This window comes from Protopterus annectens, chromosome 9.part0 (assembly GCF_019279795.1).
Source record: "Protopterus annectens isolate FY-2018-M chromosome 9.part0, PAN1.0, whole genome shotgun sequence".
Lineage (NCBI taxonomy): Eukaryota > Metazoa > Chordata > Ceratodontiformes > Protopteridae > Protopterus > Protopterus annectens.
Window position 1 is genome coordinate 1454694444 of NC_056743.1, and position 10000 is coordinate 1454704443.

Genomic DNA, 10000 nt, shown 5'->3' on the forward strand with positions numbered 1-10000 from the left:
ACTGGCCCTGAAGCAGTCTCTGTGCATGGTCTTTAACTAGGAGTCCAGCCATGACCTTGGACTCCTGGATAAACCAGCACTGTGCCTGGTAGCTCACTCCTTCTCCCCTTACTGCCATAGTACCTGCAATGCGAAGCTACAACCAGTTATGAGCTGTATTCCCACCTCCTGGGTTTATGTAGGGCCAATTTCCTGCTCTTTTCCATGATTGACCAGTTTTGAAAAGGATAAGCTATGGGCAAACCTGCTTACCTAAGGTTGGCATTGTTTAAAGGGGTAAAGCACTGGGCAGAAAGAGTTAGCTGGTGTACACACTGCTCACACCTCCTAAGCTGGCCTGTGCAATGCTTAGCATTGCTTACATTAGACATTCATTATAATGCCTTTTTTGGCATTGTGTTATTATTAATTACACCTTATATGTATGCCTAGTATCCCTGATTGATGTGTATGTACACTCTGTGGGGTCCTTGTATTTTACAGGGAACTTCGACACTCTGTTACAAGTACACCTAATTTCTGGGCTTACCGCTGTACTCCAGTTCACATATTTATGTTATGTAGCTGGTTATGGCACATTTGACTGTATACTGATACCTTTCACAGGTTCAGTTTGGTTATACTATGGTGAGGACATGTTTACCTATACCTCTTTCTTATGTACTTCTGTGATGGCTTGGTGGATAGCTACTGGGACTATGGTGTATAGGCCCCTGGGATCGAGACCTGCAAGGCTGTTTATTTTATTGCTGGGCAGAACAAGGCCCTTTGGATACAGAGTGATTAAGACACTTTAAAGCAGTTGTAAGTGGGTTTGTGCGGGTTTGCGTGGTGGGAAGCAATGCTTATTTCAGGTTATAGTTTCTTTTACTCAGTTAGCTTCTACATTGCTTATTCTGTGTAGGCAGTGCTTACCCCCACACAAATGCACGTAAACACGCTTACTAGTGCTTATATATGCTTACTACTGCTTATCTGTGCTTACACCTGCTTGCTACTGTCTTATTCATTATGACACTGACTCTTCACATATGCATTCCCTGCAGTACTCCAGTTCATAAATATATGTTATTTACTGCATTTTGCAATAAAGATATTGGTTATGCCATGCTTTGCCATGTAAAAAGACTGTGCTGCAGTGGGACTCGAACTGGGAATGCCTGTTCGTTAGGTGAATGCTCTGCCCACTACACTATTGCTGGGCTGCTTCAGTTGTATATATCTTCCTTGTTATCCTCTTCAGCCTTTTAAGCTGCTTTAACCGTAGCTAAGCAATGGGCACACCCAGGTACCTACAGTTAGCTGTACCCAGATTTAAAAAAAAAAATAAAGGGGTTTCTTCTTTTAATTGTTATGTCCTGTTGCTGTTGTACACATCGGGGACTGTTGGTGGGGATATGCGGACACCTATCAGCAGTCTTGTTCATTTATTTCCCCTTTCTGCTGTTCTACATTGCAGGGTCATGTTTATTATCAGAGTTCTGCTCTTAGACATGCTCCCTGCACTCTTACATGCTCTGTGTAAGCCTAGGAGCTTGGGCAGTGCACCTTCATTATTAGGCATGGTGCGCTGCCGTCCTGCTCCTACAAGGGTGCTTCCATGCAGGACTAAGTTAGTCCTGCACAGAAGATTAGTGAATCTGGGGGTAAGTTATTAAAGAAATGTAATGTGCACAAATGAAGCAAAATTAAACAAATAGAAAAGCACATATTAGTAGAGTGCACATATTAGTACAATGCAATAAGAGTAGTATTTACAAAGCTTTTTAACATTTAACATATTAGCACAATGCAATAACAAAAACAGTCTAAATTTTTTAACAGTTAATTCATGCAGTTAATTTCTAGGCTACTGAATTGTACCATTCTAGGAGTTATGCTAATTCGTAGAGTTTATTAGGGGTACAAAACAATGGGAAGCTATTGTAAATTATAGCGTATATAGAGTAGCTATTTTGTAGGGAGATTATGTGGGGTGGGATCAAGATCATTACCATAGTAAAGTTAGATGTGTGTGAAGTAAGATTTTGAATGAAGAGAGGCTGGTGGTGGTGCGGATGAGAGGTGGGAGGGAATTCCAATGGCATGCTAGAGAGAAGGACATTAGATGTTTACCTAGTGGTAGGGCAGGTTTATGCAGTTCAATTAGATTTTGGGAATTAGATCTCAAAAGTCTATTTGGCTGGTGCATTTTAAAGGTGGTGGCAAGAGATGGACAGAGAGAGAGGGTGAAAATAAGCTTGTGTGCTTGGACAAGTTGAATATAGATGAAGTAACTGGACAGCTCAAGCCAATTCAGTTGGTGTAGGGAAGTGCAGTGATAGGAAGTGGATCTATGGCCAGTTGCAAATTTTGGCATTTTATTATAGCAAGAGGAGAGTTTAGTCTTGAGGGAGGATTGCAGGTTAGTAAGGATAGAGGCACCATATAGGAGGGATGGGATAAGGTAAGTGTTGGCGAGGGTGAGCCTAGTGGAGGGAGAGATGTAATGGTTGTGGTGGTAGATCATGCCTGTTTATTTGTGTGTTTTTTTTTATATATTTACTTGTACATGATTATCATACTTTAGCTGGTCATTATTCAGGACTCCTAGTAGTTTAGCATTAGAGACTATTTTGAGAGGACTATTATTTTGACTGGTGACTGAGAATGGGGTTTTATCTAGGGTAGTGGTTATGGAAGCAGTAAATATCATGAGATTAGTTTTAGTAGCATTGAGTGCTAGATGGCTGTCCATCATCCATTGCTCAGTAGAGGAGAAGGCATCTTGGGTTAATTTAACTAGGGTAGGTATAGAAGAGGCAGAGCAGGTTATTGTTGAATTGTCAGCATATTGGACAAGGTTGGCATTTGGGATGGCTTGGTAGAAATCGTTTATTGAATACGAGGGGGCCTAAAATTGAACCCTGGCGGACACCTGTGGGAGTATTGAGAAAAGGGGAGGTGGCTTTTTTCCATTTGACTGCTTGTTGCCTGTTTGAGAGATAACTGGTAAACCAGTTAATAGAGGAGCGGGATAGATTTAGTTTGGAGAGTTTAATGGAAAGAAGGTTATGAGAGATAGTGTCAAATGCCTTAGAGACGTCAAGTAGGGGAGTGGACATGATACGGCCAGTGTCATGGGCCTTATTAACTGTTTTTAGGAAGGAGAGGAGAGCTGTGGTAGTGCTGTGGCAGTGTCTGAAACAATGTTGAGTAGGGGTTAGAAGTTGGTTATTTATGAGGTAAGGTAGAAGTTGTAGATGGATGCATTTTTTGAGAAGTTTAGAAATGGGGGATAAGATAGCGATAGGTCAAAAGTTTGTGATATTATTGTTATTACCACCTTTATGGAGTGGAATAATAAAGGCATTTTTCCAGAGCTGAGTAACTTGACATTCAACAATAGATCAATTTATAAGAATGCAGATGAGAAGAGCTATGCCTTCTGTGGCAACATTTAAGAAATATGAGAGTATATCATCAGGGGCATTGGAGCTGGGTTTCAATGTTAGTAGACGTTTTTTTTTTTATGGTGGTTATAGGGATGTGGTTGAAGGAGAAAGGAGGTGGTTGGGAGCAGGAGATTCTAGGGGAGGGAGGGATAGGTGGAAATAAGGGTGGGGAAGCCAAATGGGAAGTGAAGGATGATGTGAGTTTACTTACAGAATCGATAAGGAAAGAGTTAAATTGGGTGGCTAAGTCCAAGTCAGAGGCATCTGGGTCAGGGCAGGGTTTTTCTTTTTTGCCAGGGTTGAGAAGGGAGGAGATTCCATGCCATAATTTTTGGGGTTGGTGTTATGGTTGGTTTGGAGTGTAGAAAAGTAGGCTTTGCAGTCTGAGATAACATGTTTTTTTTTTTTTTACTTTGTTACAAAATGTTTTAAATTCATTAAGGGTGGTGATAGTTTTATTTTTGGAGTAGCGTTCCCAGGCTTTATCCAGGAATCGCATGGCTAGTAAGACATTTTTGGTTAGCCAAGGTACAGGATTGCTTCTTATGCATTTCATTTTCAGAGGGGCAAAGGAGTCAAGCAAGTTGAGGAAAGTTGAGTTAAAGTAGGTACAGCATTTTCTAAGGGAAGGGTTTTTAGTGGGTTCCAGTTCATTTTTTACTGCATTTGAGAATGTGCTAGGATTAAAGTTTTTTAGACAGCAAATGAAGATGTAGGTATGAGTTAGTTGTATGGAGGAGGGAAGACGGTGGGCAAAAGTGGGGAAGTGGTCACCTAATGCATCGGGCATAGTGCCACCATCAGAGATGTAATATGGATGAGAAATTAGAATCCAGTCCAGGGTGCTTCCAGTAAGGAAGTTCTTGGAAGGCATAGTTGAGTTAATAAGCTGAGTGAATTTGTACAAGTTTATATTAAGTGAGTTTGTAGGATATTGAATTGTTGATCAGTTAATATTAACATCACCCAGGATTATAGTTTCATTAGTTATGTTGAGAACCAGGAGAGAATATCTTCGAGGGTTGAGATATTGTCTCCAGGATGGATATAAGTGGAGACTATGCATATACGTTTATGTTTGTTTATATGAAGTAGGGCTGAAATTAGTTCTGCCTTGCCAAATTGGGGAATAAGTTTTGTATAAGGGGTAACTAAGTGGGATGATGAGAAGAGGAGAATGATTCCCCCTCCTTTTTTATGTGTTCTATCTTTCCTAATTATGAAGTAGTTGTGTGGTATTAGTTTAGAGTCTTTTATATGGGGTTTGAGCCAGGTTTCTGAGATGGCCAGAATATCGGGTTGGTTATGGAGAAGCCAGGCATGGAGATTAGGAATTTTGTTGCATATGCTCTGAGCATTTAGAGTTGAGAAATGGAGGGGTTTACCAGTTGTGGGAGGAGGGTGGGATTGGGAGGTTGAGATGTGTGGGGGAGAAGGGCCAGGGTTTGGGTGAATGTCACCAGAGAAAAGGATAGAGATGAGACGGCAGAAGTGGTATTTGTGTTGCTTGGTATATATAATCTATGGGGTGTAAGCTTTATGCAGATGTGGCTAATATATATGTGAGTAGATTTTTAGGGGGTTAGGTAAGAGTTTGTAGGTGAAGAGCATACTATTATTAAAGGGGTATTGACTGAGTGATATGCAGGTTGAGGAATATGTGTGCATCATGGAGATTGGGTTAGTTGTATGAAATGGGGGTGGGTGATTTGCACTGAGAGGTTGGGTGAGATAGGTTAGGAAAGGTATGGTAATAAGTAGCAGTATTTGAGTTAGAAGTGGTGGCCATGATGGTGCAGCAGTGCAGCCACCTCACAGCAAGAAGTTCTCCAGTTAAATCCTTGTCTGAGGTGCGTTCTGTGTGGAGTCTGCATGTTGTCCCTGTGGTTGCATGGGTTTCCTCTGGGTGCTCTGGTTTCCTCCCACATCCCAAAGATATATTTGTAGGTGGATTGGAAACTCTAAATTGACCCTTGGCATGAGTGCATACATGTGTGTGTCTTCTGTGGAAGGTTGGGCGCCGGGCTGTCAACTTGACAATGTAAAACTCCACTGCCAATCATGACAGGACAGGTGATCTGCTGTGGTGACTCCTAAAAGGAAAAGCTGAAAGAAGAAGATTTGAGTTAGAAGTGAAAGAGGTTTGTTAAACATGATGACTATTCATGATATAATGGGGAGTGAGTTTGGGATTAAGTATATATTAGTAAAAATTTAAAGTATGGGTTTGGATACCTGAGAAGGTAATAGGGATAGTTTGTGTTAATGTGGTAGGAAGTTTTGGTGTAGGAGGGGTGGATTATAATGGCAAATATTCAATATTAGAAGTTATGCATGAGATATTTGGAGTGCTTACTCACCATTTTCGATAGAAAAGAGGGAATAATTCTTTACCTTTTACTAAAGTTATTGATACATATAAAAATGATGAAGGTATGTTTTGTTCAGTTGCATGGAGCTTAATAGAAAAATATATACTCTAATTAATATCTTTTGGATTCCAGGGATTGGGATTAACACTGTTAAACAACATTTAAACCAGATAGTAAAAGTATCTAAAGGAAACATTATTTTAGCATGGGATTTTAATTGTATTTTAACAGACAAAGATGCTAATGCATCTGGTAAAGGAGAATTTTAACTTCAGCCAAGAATTTGAAGGTTTTACTGATGCATTTCATATTAGAGACATTAATGACTTTTCTGATCCAGATTGTCTCTTTTTCACACATTTTTCATGTTGACATGGCACATATTCTAGACTTGATAAGAGTGTATGTCTCAAATCAGTTGATTAACAGTCTGGGTAAAGTTAAAGTAATTTTCTGTCCCCTTTCAGATCATAACACTATCTCTTTTGAATTACTAATTAGTCCAAATTATTTTGTTCAGATTAAAAGAATTCCAGCCTATATAACCACACTAAAAGATTTTAAAGATTTTATTACATCAGAAATTCAAACTTTTATTATGTCCAACAGTACTTGTGATACATTGTGTGTGTGTGTGTGTGTGTGTGTGTGTGTGTGTGTGTGTGTGTGTGTGTGTGTGTGTGTGTGTGTGTGTGTGTGTGTGTGTGTGTGTGTGTGTGTGTGTGTGTGTGTGTGTGTGTGTATGGGATGCAAGAATTACTAGCTGATATGTCAATGAGAAAAAGCAATGGGATAGATAAATGAGCTTCAAGAAAAACTTGATAAGTTAAAACTGCTAAACCAAAATGGTAAAAGTAATAAAATAGAAGAAATTAATACTTTAAATAGTAAATACTTAGAAATTTTAAATCATAAGACTGTTATTAATTTAGAGAGGTTCATATTTATAAATGTTTCTATTAATTCCAAGTCATTGAGCAATTTGTCTGTCAAGACTAAGAGACTTAGTAAAGTTATTCGTATTAAAGAGATTTACTCACCTAATAAAAAGAAAAATGTTACTGAAATAGGGGATATATTAACAGAATTTAGACAGGATTTTAATAAAATCAATTGGAATTCAATTTTATTAGATTCTAAAGGAGTAGTTAGATCCTTTATTAAAATATATTAAAAATAAATTATCAAAATTACAGGTTTATGCACTTGATAAAACAATCTCAATGTCTGAAATTCAGCTTCAAATTAATACTTTGAAACAAAATGTAATGCTGGAATTATTCCTGAAATTTATAAAATAATGCCGAAAGGAGCTCTGACTTTATTACACAAAGTCCTTTCCTTTTGTTAAGTTCTAATGAGTGTTCCGCCTTCTTGGAAATATACTTTTATTTCTCTTATATTAAAGACTGATAAGGATCCTACTAGATACTCTTCATATAGGCTGATTTCTCTTTTAAACGTAGATTACAAAATGTTTATGTCTATTTATGCTAATAGGCTGAAGAAATTCCTTCCATTTCTGGTTGATGAAGACCAAACAGGTTTTATTTTAAACAAGAATACATATGACAATATTAAGAGAATATTAACCATAACTGATTCTGCTTATAATTCAAAGGATAATTTAACTCTAATTAGCTTGGATATAAATTGTGCTTTTGATTAGGTTAATTGGGATTATCTTTTTTGTACTTTAGAAGAACTAAATTTTTCTAGCAATTTTATACAACTTATCACCCATCTCTATAGAGGATGTCAAGTCTACATCAAGATAGGTACTTACACTTCTCAAAACATTCAAATATTTAAAGGAAATTAGCAAGGCTGCCCTTTGTCTCTTTTGCTTTTTGCCCTCATTATGGAGCCTTTGGCTAATTTATAAAGATGAATTCAGATATTGAGAGCTTTAAATTAAGTTTTGAGGTGAAGTCTAAAATTCAACTTTTCCCAGATAGCATCCATCTTAATGTTAAAGAAAATAATGCTTCTCTTTCTGTTATTTTTGAAAGTATGGAAATTTTCAAAGGAAATCTGGTCTAATTTTTAATGATAGTAAAGCAAACATACCTCCTATCTTATCTAATATTAACAATTGGAATGAGAAGTTTACTAAATATTTGGTACAAATAGGCCAATTAACATACTTAGGAATAGTATTAGCTAATAACATTAAGGACATAATAGAATTTAATTATAATAATAGTTTATCCTCTATAAAGAATCGTATAAATAAATGGAATAAGCTCTCCTTTACAATGGAAGAGAGGCTTTCTATCAATAAAATGATTATATTGCCAAAGATACTATACATTGTACAGTCCAAATATTTATTGCCTCCTAAATCATATATAAAATAATTCATTTCAGTGGTTTTAACGTTTTTGTGGTTTCAAAATAAACCTAGAGTAGTGCTAGCACATCATATGAGAGATTGGTCTACTGGGGGAATTGGTTTACCGGATCTGGAAATGTACTCAGTCTCTTCTGTGATAAAAACTATTTCATTATTGACTAATAAACATCATTCAGCTAAATGGAAAAAGTTTCAAGAAGCTCTTTGCTTTAATATTAATAACATATCTAATTCTAATAAAGTGATAATATTAAACAATCCATTTATTTGGGTCATAAAATATTATTTTATAACAAATAAGCTTCAAATACATATTTTGCACTACATGTCACTTTTTTAAAGAAATTGTGAAATTTTGTTTATAGAAACCCAGTATATAAAGCCTGGATGTTTCTTCTCTTTTCTATTGCTTTCACACAAAATAATATTTCTTTTTTTAAATCTTGCTGATATATCTTACTCAAGGAAAATAATCTCATTTATCAGTTTCAGTTGTTGACCAAGGACAAATTGAATTCTGTAGATTACTTAATTATTAAATATGATTTAAGTAAGGATATGTGGCTGGAAATTTAATCCAGTTCACAGTTTCTGATTAATACAATTAAATTAATGTCACCAAGTACAAGCATTTCTTTTCATAAGTTATTACAATTTCTAAGTATATTTAAACAGGAGAATTTATCTAATGATGGCAAGCTAACACAAATATATAAAATAGAAATGAAACAAAAAGTTATTCAGAGAACTACTGGAACTACTTATCTTCAGTTAATAATAATTTTCCTTCTGATAATGATAAGAAAATAATATGGAATCTTCTAAGCTGACTGCTTCTTCACATAAATTGAGACTTTTCTTGGAAATTTTTGTGCAGGTCATTTTTGCACCTCACAAAATGTAATTAATTAGAAAGAAAAAAGTTTTGTGTTGGAGATGTAAATTAGAGACTAAGGAAGATTGATTTGGTATGTTTTTTGATTGTGTAGTTCTTAAATCCTATTGGGATAATATTAATAGTTTCCTGCAAGCTTTAGTTTCAAATATGTTTTTGTATCCAAATCTTTGATTCTATTTAATACTTCTGTCCCTAATTGTGTAAAAAACGAAATATCCTTTGTTATGGTCTATTTTGGCGATTGTCAGAAAGGTTATAACTATAAATTAGAAGACTGACCCCTGAATTCACTAATCTTTCATGCAGGACTAGCTTAGTCCTGCACAAAAGCACCCGTTTATGAGCAGGATGGCAGCGTGCCATGCATATTAATGAAGGTGTGCTGCCTGAGCTCCCAAGCTTACATGGAGCGTGTACAAGTACAGGGGCATGTCTGAGAGCAGAGCTCTCAGAATAAACCTGCCCCTGCAATGTAGAAAAGCAGAAAATGTTAAGAGATTAGCGAGATCACTCATAGGTGTTCGCATATCCCACCCAACAGTTCATCATGTGTACAACAGCAACAATACTGAAAAAAGTAAATAAAGAAACACTTTTATTTTTTTTTAAACACCGATTAAAGCTAACTGTAGGTGTGCGGGTGTGCCCATCACTTAGCTACAGTTAAAGCAGCTTAAAAGGCTGAAGAGGATAACAAGGAAGATATATGCAAATGAAGCAGCACTGCAATAGTGTAGTGGGCAGAGCATCCACCTAACAAACAGGCATTCCCAGTTCGAGTCCCACTGTAGCACATTCCATTTTCCATGTGAAATCTGTATATGAACATTTTTTGCTGTATAACCTACTAAATAACATTTAAATGTGAACTGGAGTACTCCATTAAATGCACATGTGAAGTGTCAGTGTCATAATGAATAAGGCTCTAGTAAGCAGGTTT